The following is a 15,047-nucleotide window of genomic DNA, read 5'->3' as shown; positions in this document are numbered from 1 at the left end:
CCTTGTATCAAGACAAACATATTCATTTGCGTACGAGCTGTCGGGGGAATTTCCAATGAACATGAAACATCATGTTGGTTATTGTCTGCTGGTTCTGCATCAATGAGGATTTGGAGTAGCTGAGATAGGCGCCAGCGCCCCCCGCGACCCCGAAAGGGAATAAGCGGTAGAAAATGGATGGATGGATGTGTGAGTTGAGTGCTTCTCAAATGGTTTATCTTCAGGAAGAAAAACATTTTTCCATATCATCAAGTCGTGAGCCAAATTTTTTAAATCATTCAAGTTTATTTCACAGAAAAATAGCACAGTAGACTTGTCCTGTTAATCGCTGTGACTTTGACTAAAATAATCTTGTTTTGTCACCAGAAAAATGGCTACAGCTAAAGCATCTGGTTTTGTTTCCAGAAAAAATAGTAACATTTCTGTATTTGTTTTCAGAAAGATGGCTGAAAATATCGGGTTTTGTTGCCTCATTTAGATTTTTTTTAAAATATATTTCCATGTCTGTCCTGCGTCGTCCTCCAACTTGTTAGTCGGTTTGCCTTTTGCTAAAATACTCACTAATAGTCACTAGAAAAAAGGCTAAAATAATCTGGTTTTGTTGCCACAATTTGATTTTTTTGTCCCTAAACTTTTTTTTTTTCATGCACACATGTGACTGAAAATGACACACAATCCACTTTTATGTCGCGACCCAGCAGTTGGGAACCACTGGTCAACTGTATAACAGTTACTGTAATATTTCCATGTCTGTCCAGAGTGATTGACCACTTTGCAAAAATGAAAAGGAGACGTTACAGTTTACTTCTCAGAAAATGATTCCCTGAACAGACACACAACAGTTGTTCATTTATTCTACTACTGTGGCTTTATTGTTTTGTGTATATTTTATAGTTTTGTGTATCTGAAATAGGATTCGCCACATTGCCATAAATGGAAATTAAATAATATAAAAAGAACCCAGAGATGTAGGGATGCTTTATTTTTGGTTTTACTTTTATAGATGTTAAATTTGCAGATGATTACTGCAATATATATTTCAAAAAGATTCATTGCTCTTCCTTTTTGCTTTTACCAGTAGCAGTTTAGAAGTCTGGAGTAAAAAAAGTGCACAGGTAGGTCAAATGCATGAGTTAATTTCAGGTGGTTCATCAAAGATCCATACAACATCATCTGATGTGATTTCATAGTTTAAAGCACTATTTATGTATTTTTTATGATAAATAAGTGCTAAAAATGTTTTTGCTTGCGCGCTTTGCACGCTCACATGAATGATTTGTGCCCCAGGTGTGCCCCAGTACAGTATTAGGTCTAGTGACGCCCCTGGCAGTGACATTGGCACATTATGTAAATCATAATTCTGGAAATGCTATTGCAAAAATAAAAAAGGACAACAAAAATATTGGAATGAGGTGAAATCTAACGAGAAAAAGTTGCAATGTTGACACAAAGCTGCCATGCAGGCTGTTATTTTTCTCTTTTGTCTTTATTTTACCATGTAAAAACCTTATTGACCATGAATTGATTAACGTGGACTCCGACTTGAACAAGTTGAAAAACTTATTGGGGTGTTACCTTTTAGTGGTCAATTGTACGGAATATGTACTGAACTGTGCAATCTAATAATTACAAGTTTCGAACAATCAATTATTTATTTTAAATTTTTTTTGCCATTGCTCAAAACAAAAAATAATGACAAAAAAAATCCATGTTATAATGAATTATTTTCAAAGCTCCAATTAGTTCAAAAATGTCACTTTAAAATGTTTTGTGTTGTAAATATTGCACATATTGTGCAGTTGCCATGTAAAAACAAAGTTTTCTTTGACAAAAGAGCATAAAACAAACAAAATAATAGTTAAAACGTAAAATTGACAGATATATCTGAAGTTGATGTAGTAACTTAAGTGTTGAAAGTTTAAAAAAAATAATAATAATAATATAAAAATGTTTTACTTTCTGAGTGGGGCACCTTTTGGATCCCAAATATATTTATTGGTATATATATAAATACATATTTACATAAATATACCTATAAACATACATATATATATATATATATATATATATATATATATATATATATATATATATATATATATATATTAGGTGTGGGAAAAATCACAAAACTACTTCATCTCTACAGAACTGTTTCATGAGGGTTCCTTCAATCATCAGGAGATTTTTTTATTTTTTCTCCTATATATATATATATATATATATATATATATATATGCAGCAGCTGCATGAATGTAATGTAATATAATATAATATATAATATCCATCCATCCATTTTTCTACCGCTTATTCCCTTTGTGGTCGCTGGTGCCTATCTCAGCTACAATCGGGTGGAAGGCGGTGTACACCCTGGACAAGTCGCCAGCTTATCGCAGGCCCAACACAGATAGACAGACAACATTCACACACTAGGAACCATTTAGTGTTGCCAATCAACCTATCCCCAGGTGCATGTCTTTGGAGGTGGGAGGGGCCTGTCCCCAGGTGTGTATCTTTGGAGGTGGGAGGAGCTTATCCTCAGGTGCATGTCTTTGGAGGTGGGAGGAAGCCGGAGTACCCGGAGGGAACCCACACAGTCACGGGGAGAACATGCAAACTCCACACAGAAAGATCCCGAGCCCGGGATTGAACCCTGGCTACTCAGGACCTTCGTATTGTGAGGCAGAGACACTAACCCCTCTTCCACCGTGAAGCCCAATATATAATATATAATATAATAATAAATACTCTCCCAGTGTGTTTAATACCAGAGAGCATAAAGAACCACGAAAGGATGTAAAATCCTGGAAACAGCATCCTAGTGGAAAAGTCAACAAAGCCACCAAGCACCTTTGTCCTTTTCCAAGTCTTCTAACTCTTTTCTCTGCGTTCTTCCCTCCTGAGTCGGCCGCCGGTGTGAAGTGTCCACTGTGTGTGTGCCGGCTGCAGAGGTGCAGAGACATTACGCAACACCTTGTCACCTGGCTTTGTTGGCAAGTCTGCTCCTCAACTGCTGCTGTCAGCCGCCTGGCTCGGGACCTTAGTCGTAAAAAACTAAACAAACAAAAGAAGAAGGCGTCAACATGGAGGATTATATACTGATGGCCTTTTTAGGCACTCATTTCTCTGCCGAGGCTCCTGACTTCTTTCATTTCCCAGGTCAGACATACCGTATTTCCTTGAATTGCCACCGGGGCGCTAATTAATTCAAAACCTTACCAAAGGCATGTGGTAAATTTAGGCCTGCGCTTATAAATTTGAGTGTGATGTAAGGATACCATCATGAAAAGCACATTTAATAAAAAACACTTTATTATGGTCTTACCTTTACTTATAAATGAAGTCCATGCACAGCTCCTTCTGATCAAAAGCATCGATAACTTGTTTATAGAAGTCTTCCTTATCTTTCTTCAGTTTTAAAAGAAGAAGGCGTCAACATGGAGGATTTTATACTGATGGCCTTTTAAGGCACTCATTTCTCTGCCGAGGCTCCTGACTTCTTTCATTTCCCAGGTCAGACATACCGTATTTCCTTGAATTGCCACCGGGGCGCTAATTAATTCAAAACCTTACCAAAGGCATGTGGTAAATTTAGGCCTGCGCTTATAAATTTGAGTGTGATGTAAGGATACCATCATGAAAAGCACATTTAATAAAAAACACTTTATTATGGTCTTACCTTTACTTATAAATGAAGTCCATGCACAGCTCCTTCTGATCAAAAGCATCGATAACTTGTTTATAGAAGTCTTCCTTATCTTTCTTCAGTTTTAAAAGAAGAAGGCGTCAACATGGAGGATTTTATACTGATGGCCTTTTAAGGCACTCATTTCTCTGCCGAGGCTCCTGACTTCTTTCATTTCCCAGGTCAGACATACCGTATTTCCTTGAATTGCCGCCGGGGCGCTAATTAATGCAAAACCTTACCAAAGGCATGCGGTAAATTTAGGCATGCGCTTATAAATTTGAGTGTGATGTAAGGATACCATCATGAAAGGCACATTTAATAAAAAAAACATTATTATGGTCTTACCTTTACTTATAAATGAAGTCCATGCGCAGCTCCTTCTGATCAAAAGCATCCATAACTTGTTTATAGAAGTCTTCCTTATCTTTCTTCAGTTTTAACATGGAGGATTATATACTGATGGCCTTTTTAGGCACTCATTTCTCTGCCGAGGCTCCTGACTTCTTTCATTTCCCGGGTCAGACATACTATATTTCCTTGAATTGCCGCCAGGGCGCTAATTAATGCAAAACCTTACCAAAGGCATGCGGTAAATTTAGGCCTGCGCTTATAAATTTGAGTGTGATGTAAGGATACCATCATGAAAAGCACATTTAATAAAAAAAACTTTATTATGGTCTTACCTTTACTTATAAATGAAGTCCATGCGCAGCTCCTTCTGATCCAAAGCATGGATAACTTGTTTATAGAAGTCTTCCTTATCTTTCTTCAGTTTTAAAAGAAGAAGGCGTCAACATGGAGGATTTTATACTGATGGCCTTTTTAGGCACTCATTTCTCTGCCGAGGCTCCTGACTTCTTTCATTTCCCGGGTCAGACATACTGTATTTCCTTGAATTGCCGCCGGGGCGCTAATTAATTCAAAACCTTACCAAAGGCATGTGGTAAATTTAGGCCTGCGCTTATAAATTTGAGTGTGATGTAAGGATGCCATCATGAAAGGCACATTTAATAAAAAAAACATTATTATGGTCTTACCTTTACTTATAAATGAAGTCCATGCGCAGCTCCTTCTGATCAAAAGCATGGATAACTTGTTTATAGAAGTCTTCCTTATCTTTCTTCAGTTTTAAAAGAAGAAGGCGTCAACATGGAGGATTATATATTGATGGCCTTTTTAGGCACTAATTTCTCTGCCGAGGCTCCTGACTTCTCTCTTTTCCCAGGTCAGACATACTGTATTTCCTTGAATTGCCGCCGGGGCGCTAATTAATTCAAAACCATACCAAAGGCATGCGGTAAATTTAGGCCTGCACTTATAAATTTGAGTGTGATGTAAGGATACCATCATGAAAAGCACATTTAATTTAAAAAATGATTATGGTCTTACCTTTACTTATAAATGAAGTCCATGCGCAGCTCCTTCTGATCAAAAGCATGGATAACTTGTTTATAGAAGTCTTCCTTATCTTTCTTCAGTTTTAAAAGTCTCTCTTGTTGCGATCCGTGACTCAGATCTTCACATGTTTATTTTTCCATCTTTGTTTCATTCTCTTCTGACCCACTTACTTCCTGTTTAGTCCGTTACCGTGGTTACACATTGATTTCACCTGCTCCTTGTTTTCTACACACACCTGCTTCTCCTTGATTTCTCCCTATATAAACTTTTCCTCTTTTCTTTGTTCAGTCTGGGTCCATAAATCTGCCTTCTAGCAACAGTATTGACTGACTTCATGTAAGTATATTCTCGCTAGCTTTTCATGCTAAACCTTTGTTTTATTCCAGCTCTCATGCTGATTAATTGTTTTTCCTTTTTTGTGTGCCTTTGTGCCAGTCTTAGTTTTTATGTTTTCTATTCCTAGCTTTTATGCTAGCGCCCTTGGTTTATTTTGTCTGTTAGCTCCAGTCTTTTTGTTCGTAGCCTGCTTTTTGTTAAGTTTAATAAATCGTTTAAACTTACCATTGCTGTGTACTTGTCGACGCATCCACGGAGGGACAAATCCGGCATTACTATGCCAACCAGTCCTTACATCTCTGTCTCGATGGAGATCTTCCTTTATTACCTCCTGCTTCGATTGAAAGTCCAGTTTAGAAAACTGTTTTATTTTAGATATGTAATCCTCCATGTTAAAAGTGCAAGCGAGAGGAAAAATAAAACGATCGCTGCTTGTTGTCACTTCTTCTGCAGCCGAGTAGTCGCAAGAAGGATCACTAGCGCCCTCTACCACCAGGAGGCGGGAGTCATTTAATGACTCATATTTGACACACGCAGCTACGGTATATTAATAAAACATAGCTTACTGTTCTTTTTAGCATATTCAATAGCTTGGACCTTAAATCCTACTGAATAGCTCTTAATCTTCTTCCCTTTGTGCGATTTCAAATGATTAAATCTGCCTCCTCCATTTTGAAAGTGATGACAGGTGAAGTGTCACTCGTGACGTGACGAGTTTGACCCTGTGGAAACTTTAGACATGCGCTAATAAATATAATATTTTGCGAAACAAGTTTAACCCATCAGTAATTCTAGGCAGGCACATACTATATACCTGGTGGCAATTCAAGGAAATACGGTAGTTCAGGGCCCCAGAATGCTTCTTGCCAGGGACCGTGGACCCCTGCAGAGAAATGGGCAACGTCACCAAAACCAGCGAGCCCAGCGGAGGCTCACGCCGCCCGAATGCGACGGCAGCGTCTTATTAGCAATCCTCCTTTCAAAAGGGCCATCATGAGGGAACTGATGCATTAGCGCCTGTCGGGATGTGCTGCATTCATCCCAGCATTATCGAGGAGGCGCTCGGACCGCAGCATTCATTGGCTGCCTATCTTATTACTCGCCATTGTTTCATTCGCCGCCATTGTTCCGGGCGGAAAAAAGCTACTTAGGCCCGTATCACAGTTTGCGGCATCTGGGGGCCCGCTCGCTGCCAGGAGCTTTTTGGACGTACCGGAGAGCATGAAAATCCAATCCCGGACCCAAAGCATTGAGGTTCCTGACAGATAAATGAAGAGGATTAGCGGGACAAAAAGACCGAGTCAGCACACATCCTATTAATTGGGATTATGGCGGACAATTGTGTTCTGAAAACAACACAATTTTACCCGACGACACCTGCACAATCTAACTTGGGCCTTTATAGAGTTGACGGGAAATGTCGTCGGAGCTGATGGTCCGACGGAGCGGCAGGGCACGCTGGAGCCTGGCCCAATATGGCGGCAAGGAGGCGGAGAATGCGGCCGAGCGGAGAGGCGGGGCTTGCCGGGAGCGACGCCGTAGTCATGCGCAGGTGTGTGGATCGCACATCATTACACAATTAACTTATCTCCTCAAGATGTATAAAAGGGGAGAAGGAGGAAAGACCGGGGCAGAAGGAGGAGGAGAGCTCGCAGCAGCGACCGAGGAACGGAAACAAAGAGCAGACGAGGACGACGACGAGGACGACGACGAGGACGGCGACGAGGACGACGAGGACGACGACGACGACGGCGGCTGAAAAGCAGACCGTGAGCGAGCAGAAGGAGAGGAGCAGCTGAAAAGCAATCCGACCTGAAGACAAAGCTTCATTTGAAAAAATAAAAAAGTCAAACCTGCTCAAAAGCAATGTCCTTCCTGAGTGGTGCATGGAACCCGAGCGACGACGGCAAAAGTCGTTCACAGTGTTGTTTATTTTTAATATCAATGGTACTATAAACTTGTATCATGCTTTTTTTTATCTTGACACTATTTCCACATTCATCCATTCACACAGGGCTTCACGGTGGCAGAGGGGTTAGTGCGTCTGCCTCACAATACGAAGTTCCTGCAGTCCTGGGTTCAAATCCAGGCTTGGGATCTTTCTATGTGGAGTTTGCATGTTCTCCCCGTGAATGCGTGGGTTCCCTCCGGGTACTCCGGCTTCCTCCCACCTCCAAAGACATGCACCTGGGGATAGGTTGATTGGCAACACTAAATTGTCCCTGGTGTGTGAATGTGAGTGTGAATGTTGTCTGTCTATCTGTGTTGGCCCTGCGATGAGGTGGCGACTTGTCCAGGGTGTACCCCGCCTTCCGCCCGATTGTAGCTAAGATAGGCGCCAGCGCCCCCCGCGACCCCGAAAGGGAATAAGATGGACTATTTCCACATTCACCCATTCACACACTGATCCACCACGAGCCATCAGGAGCAAGGGTGAAGTGTCTTGCCCAAGGACACAACGGACACGACTAGGGTGGCAGAACCAGGATGGGGATCGAACCAGGAACCCTCAAATAGCTTTATTGCAGGATTTTGTTGACAGAGACCAGAATGGAGAGCCACAAGGACGCAAGCTTCATACTTTTCTATGAGTCTTTTGCCTTCTTTCTCAATGTGCTGGCACTTGCAACTTTCTGTGGCCCCATTTTGGAGTATGTGTCAGTTGTACTCAGTACAAAAAGGCAGAGAGACTGAGTCACTCACGGGAAGGACTATATATATATATATATATATATATATATTAGGGTTGTATGGTATATTCCCCCCACCCCCCATTTTAACAGAAGTTTAGATAGAACATGTTAAGAGAGAAAATAAGCAAATATTAACAGTAAATGAACAAGTAGATTAATAATGCATTTTCTACCACTTGTCCTTAATAATGTTGACAAAACAATAGGTGTATAAGTGACACAAAATGTTACTGCATATGTCAACAGACTAAATTAGGAGTTTTTGTTTGCTTACTTACTACTAAAAGACAAGTTGTCAAGGAAAAACTTGCAATAAGAAACATATGTTTAAAATACCGCAAGATTTTTTTTGTTAAAATAAAGAAAATAATGCAATTTTTTGTGGTCCCCTTTATTTACAAAAGTACCAAAAAGCATCGAAATAATTTTGGTGTCGGTGCCAAATATATATATATATATATATATATATATATATATATATATATATATATATATATATATATGTAAACCCCGAAATGGACAAGCGGTAGAAAATGGGTGTATGGATGTATCCATCCATTATTTTCAGATGAGGGGAGCAGTGAGCAGCAGCAGTGGCCTCGCCCGGGAATAATTTTTGGGTGATTTAACCCCCAATTCTAACCCTTGATGCGTACATATATATATATAAATATATATATATATATATATATATATATACCGCTTGTCCCTTTAGGGTTGCGGGGGGTGCTGGAACCTATCTCAGCTGCATTCAGGCAGAAGTCGGGGTACACCCTGGACAAGTCGCCACCTCATCGCAGATATACATATATATATATTTGTTTATATATATATATATATAAGGTGGTATGTCAAAATAAGAGTAAAGCTTTTCATCAAAAGCCGAATCAGTGTGCATCAGACTTTAGACATCACTGCCTCCAGTGATGCAACATGAAAAGTCCAGGAACATAAAGTCCACACATACGTGCAGACATGAATCATGAATCCCTTCCATCCGCAGCCAACACATCTGAGGTGCGAACAATTATTTGAGCATTTATCTCGCAAGACTCAGCCGTCGTCGGAACCTTTGCTGGCACCGCACTGTGAGCGTTTCACCTGAGAAAGTTGGCGCCTAGGAAGCGGGGAAGTTTTTCCAGGCTGCAGAATAAAAATGATTGAGTCCTTCCCTCCTGGACGTGAGGTCAAAACATTTACTGCCACTAATGCTGGTAGGAATGCTGCGGCTGGTTTTTGGCATGGGAGTGTGAGGATGACTTATTACATTGACATTTTTTACAGCCTGTATGCTAATGGCACTTTGAAAATAGCACAAACAGTCTTTTCGCATGTTTAACTGGCCTGAAGACTTATATAATGTACAACTGTACGGTATGTACGGTATGCAGTTAAGACCCCGCAGACCCCGGTAGGAACCAACACTGCTTGTGCATTAAACTTGGAGGAGGGGAGGAGGCTGCATCTTTGCCAAGACGAGGGAAACTTATCATGCAAGGAGAATCTGGAGAAATCCCTGCACATAACGGACCTTCGATCCCTCAGGCGGTACAAAAAGCGACATCAGTGTGTAAAGGATATCACCACGTGGGCTCAGGAACACTTCAGAAAACCACTGCCAGTAACTACAGTTTGTCGCTACATCTGTAAGTGCAAGTTACAACTCTACTATGCAAAGCGAAAGCCATTCATCAACAACACCCAGAAACGCCGTCGGCTTCGATGAGCTCAACTAAGATGGACTGATGCAAAAGTGGAAAAGTGGTCTGACGAGTCCACATTTCAAATTGTTTTTGGAAACGGTGGATGTGGTGTCCTCTGGACCAAGGAGGAAAAGAGCCATCCGGATTGTTCTACGCGCAAAGTGTAAAAGCCAGCATCTGTGATGGTATGGGGGTGCATTAGTGCCCAAGGCATGGGTAACTTACACATTTGTGAAGGCACCATTAATGCTGAATGATCCATACAGGTTTTGTAACAACATATGTTGACATCCAGGCAACGTCATCATGGACGCCCCTGCTTATTTCAGCAAGACAATGCCAAGCCACGTGTTACAACAGCGTGGCTTCGTAGTAAAAGAGTGCGGGTACTTTCCTGTACCCGCACAGTCCAGACCTGTCTCCCATCGAAAATGTGTGGCGCTGTATGAAGCGTAAAATACGACAGCAGAGACCCCGGACTGTTGAACTGAAGCCGTAAGCAAGAATGGTAAAGAATTCCACTTTCAAAGCTTCAACAATTAGTTTCTTCAGTTCCCAAACGTTTATTGAGTGTTGTTTAAAGAAAAGGTGATGTAACACAGTGGTGAACATGCCCTTTCCCAACTACTTTGGCCCGTGTTGCAGCCATGAAATTCTAAGTTAATTATTATTTGCAAAAAAAAAATAAAGTTTATGAGTTTGAACATCAAATATGTTGTCTTTGTAGCATATTCAACTGAATATGGGTTGAAAAGGATTTGCAAATCTTTGTATTCCGTTTATATTTACATCTAACACAATTTCCCAACTCATATGGAAACAGAGTTTGTAGATTACATTAGACCAGGGGTGTCAAACTCAAATACAGAGTGGGCCAAAATTTAAAACCGAACAAAGCCGCGGGCCGAGGTTGAACTAATTAACCTTTTAATAGGGACCCAAACATGTTTTGCATTGAATATTGAACAAGCAAGACTTATATAACTTTATAGTGACATGCACCATCGAGTTTCAAATAATAATCAATCAATCAATCAATTGATTGATTTATATAGATTTATATAGCCCCAAATCACAAATGTCTCAAAGGGCTGCACAAATCATTACGACTACAACATCCTCGGAAGAACCCACAAAAGGGCAAGGAAAACTCCCACCCAGTGGGCAGGGAGAATTCACATCCAGTGGGACGCCAGTGACAATGCTGACTATGAGAAACCTTGGAGAGGACCTCAGATGTGGGCAACCCCCCCCCCCTCTAGGGGACCGAAAGCAATGGATGTCGAGCGGGTCTAACATGATACTGTGAAAGTTCAATCCATAGTGGCTCCAACACAGCCGCGAGAGTTCAGTTCAAAGCGGATCCAAGACAGCAGCGAGAGTCCCGTCCACAGGAAACCATCTCAAGCGGAGGCGGATCAGCAGCGTAGAGATGTCCCCAACCGATACAGGCGAGCAGTCCATCCTGGGTCAGCGAGTACTTCATCCATGGTCATCGGACCGGACCCCCGCCACAAGGGGGTCCGGTCAATGGCATATCAAATAAAATTTAAATAAAAATTGAATGCCTCTTTTCGGCGGTGGTGTTGAAGTGGACGGGGTTTGCTGATAGCGGGGGGTGTATATTGTAGCGTCCCGGAAGAGTTAGTGCTGCAAGGAATTCTGGGTATTTGTTCTGTTATGTTTATATTATGTTACGGTGCGGATGTTCTCCCGAAATGTGTCATTCTTGTTTGGTGTGGGTTCACAGTGTGGCGCATATTTGTAACACTGTTGAAGTTGTTTATACGGCCACCCTCAGTGTGACCTGTATGGCTGTTGACCAAGTATGCCTTGCATTCACTTGTGTGTGTGTGTGTGTATAAGCCGCATATATTATGTGACTGGGCCGGCACGCTGTTTGCATGGAGGAAAAGCGGACGTGGACGGCAGGTTGTAGAGAACGACCAAAGGCAGTGCCTCTAAAGCCCGCCCCAAACATGGTTGTCCCGGATGAAATTTGGGAGGGGCACTGAACTTCGGGAGTCTCCCGGTAAAATCGGAAATGCGGTTTTACAGCGGCGGGCCAGCTCTAATGTTAATTTGATATTGCCTCAAGGGCCAAGTGAAATTACACGGCGGGCCAGAATTGGGCAAGAGTTTGACACCCATGCATTAGAACAGGGGTCGGGAACCTTTTTGGCTGAGAGAGCCGTGAAATCCAAATATTTCAAAATGTATTTCCGTGAAAGCCATATCATATTTTTGAACACTGAATACAACTAAATGTGTGCATTTTTAAGTAAGACCAACATTTTTAGAGTATAATAAGTCTCTTGTTCTTTTTAATAACATTGTTATTCTGAAGCTAACCAATAATAAATCAAATGTCATGTCTGTTGATCATGTTTTTGTTTGGCCATGTGCTGTTTGTCCTTTGGACTCTTTAAGTTCCTGTTTTTTTTTCCACTCCCTTGTCCGGTTTCCTTGGTTACTCATTTTGTCCGCCTGTCTCTGGTGGACGAAAGGCCCGCTCACCTGCTTCCCGAGCACTAATAAGAGGCAGTATTTAAGCTCGTCTTTGCCAGTCAGTCGCGCTGTGCTGACTTGTTTCATGCCTTACCATAGTTTCGTTGTCTGATTTATGTTCTTGGTCTGTTTATGCGTTAGCTTTGTTCTTTAGCCCAAGTTGTGCCTCCGCTGTGAGCGATTTTTGTTTGTATATTTTTATAGTTAAAATTAAATCATGTTTTTACCTAAATGCCATGTCCCTGGGAGAACGACCCCGCAGCAAGCTGCGACAGCCCCCCCCCTCCATCGTGACATAAAATACTTCTTACCATTAATGCGACTTCTTGAACAGGTGCGGTAGAAAACGGATGGATGGATATAAATGCATGAGAATGTTTTATATTTTGAATGTTATTTTTGACGCTGTGATTACCATAATAATCATAATTATCGCGTTAAGCAATGTCAGCTAAGATTTATCCGAGAGCCAAGATGCAGTCCTCAAAAGAGCCACATCTGGCTCTAGAGCCATAGGTTCCCTACCCCTGCATTAGAACATCTTTTTAGAACAAAAAAAGTATAGTTGCTTCTCTCGTGCAGATTGGGTTTGTTTCACTTATGGTTGAGTCGAGAATAGCCTCCATCTATAGATTCCCTCTTATCACCACGTCTGCAACCAAAGCGGGGCTCTTGCAAATATCCACGCTGGCTATAATAAGGTGGTGAAGGTCAGCAGGATCACATCCATCACGAGACCGACTTCTTTGCATTCCATTCTTCCCTCGGAATGCCTCCCTCGCCTCTTTGCAGAAGTGTCGGAGCGCAAACGTGCTTTGGAAAGCTCTTATCTCCTCTCCGAGCACGGCGATAACAATCCAAATCTTATCTTGTTGTGTTCATTAATGTCACAGCTTAAGGGGCTTGTTCTTCCACTTGCAGAAAGGGGGGGGGGGGGGTGCGGGGGGTGGTACTGATTAGTCAGCGGCGGCCTCTCGAGACGTCGGAGTCTGTTCGAACCGACTCCATGCTTTTGTCTGCATACTCTGGCCGCTTCCAGTCAGGAACGCTTGGCTCGTCAGACGCTGCATTTGTGCAAGACAAAACAACCCTGGGGCTAACTAGGCTTTGCGAATATTTGCTCATTTGGAATTTGATGCCTGGAAAATGTGTCAAAAAAGACTGAGAAGGTAGAGGAATGTTCATCAAATATTACGGACCTTAGATCCCTGAGGCGGTACTGCATCAAAAAGTGACATCGGCGTGTAAAGGATATCACCACATGTGCTCGGGAACACTTCAGAAAACCACTGTCAGCAACTACAGTTGGTCACTACATCTGTAAGTGCAAGTTAAACCTCTACTGTGCAAAGTGAAAGCCATTTATCAACAACACCCGGACACGCCGCCGGCTTAACTGGGCCCGAGCTCATCTAAGGTGGACTGAGGGTCACCACTTTGTCAATAAATGAATGAGTTTAAAAACAACATTTCTCAACGAGCTATTGCAAGGAATTTAGGGGTTTCACCATCTACGGTCCGTAATATCATCAAAAGGTTCAGGGATTCTGGATAAATCACTGCCAAAGCGAAGATAATACGGACCTTAGGCGGTACTGCATCAAAAAGTGACAGTGTGTAAAGGATATCACCACATGTGCTCAGGAACACTTCAGAAACTTACTGTCAGTAACTACAGTTGGTCGCTACATCCGTAAGTGCAAGTTAAACCTCTACTATGCAAAGTGAAAGCCATTTATCAACAACACCCGGACACGCCGCCGGCTTATCTGGGCCCGAGCTCATCTAAGGTGGACTGAACAAGGACGGGACAAGAGTCACCACTTTGTCAATAAATGAGTGAGTTTAAAAACAACATTTCTCAACAAGCTATTGCAAGGAATTTAGGGATTTCACCATCTGCGGTCCGTAATATCATCAAAAGGTTCAGGGATTCTGGATAAATCACTGCCAAAGCGAAGATAATACGGACCTTAGGCGGTGCTGCATCAAAAAGGGACATCAGCGTGTAAAGGATATCACCACTTGGGCTCGGGAACACTTCAGAAAACCACTGTCAGCAACTACAGTTGGTTGCTACATCTGTAAATGCAAGTTAAACCTCTACTATGCAAAGTGAAAGCCATTTATCAACAACACCCGGACACGCCGGCGGCTTAGCTGGGCCCGAGCTCATCTAAGGTGGACTGAGGGTCACCACTTTGTTAATAAATGAGTGAGTTTAAAAACAACATTTCTCAACGAGCTATTGCAAGGAATTTAGGGATTTCACCATCTACGGTCCGTAATATCATCAAAAGGTTCAGGGATTCTGGAGAAATCACTGCCAAAGCGAAGATGATACGGACCTTAGGCGGTACTGCATCAAAAAGGAACATCAGCGTGTAAAGGATATCACCACATGTGCTCAGGTACACTTCAGAAACTTACTGTCAGTAACTACAGTTGGTCGCTACATCCGTAAGTGCAAGTTAAACCTCTACTAAGCAAAGTGAAAGCCATTTATCAACAACACCCAGAGACGCCGCCGGCTTAGCTGGGCCCGAGCTCATCTAAGGTGGACTGAACAAGGACGGGGCAAAGGTCACCACATTGTCAACAAAAAACAACATTCCTCAACGAGTTATTGCAAGGAATTTAGGGATTTCACTATCTACTGTCCGTAATATCATCAAAAGGTAAATCACTGCCGAAGCAAAGATAATAAGGACCTTAGGCGGTACT

This window comes from Nerophis ophidion, linkage group LG07, assembly GCF_033978795.1.
Source record: "Nerophis ophidion isolate RoL-2023_Sa linkage group LG07, RoL_Noph_v1.0, whole genome shotgun sequence".
NCBI classification, from domain to species: domain Eukaryota; kingdom Metazoa; phylum Chordata; class Actinopteri; order Syngnathiformes; family Syngnathidae; genus Nerophis; species Nerophis ophidion.
The sequence above is the reverse complement of the archived record's forward strand: the minus strand, read 5'-3'. Positions refer to the sequence as shown.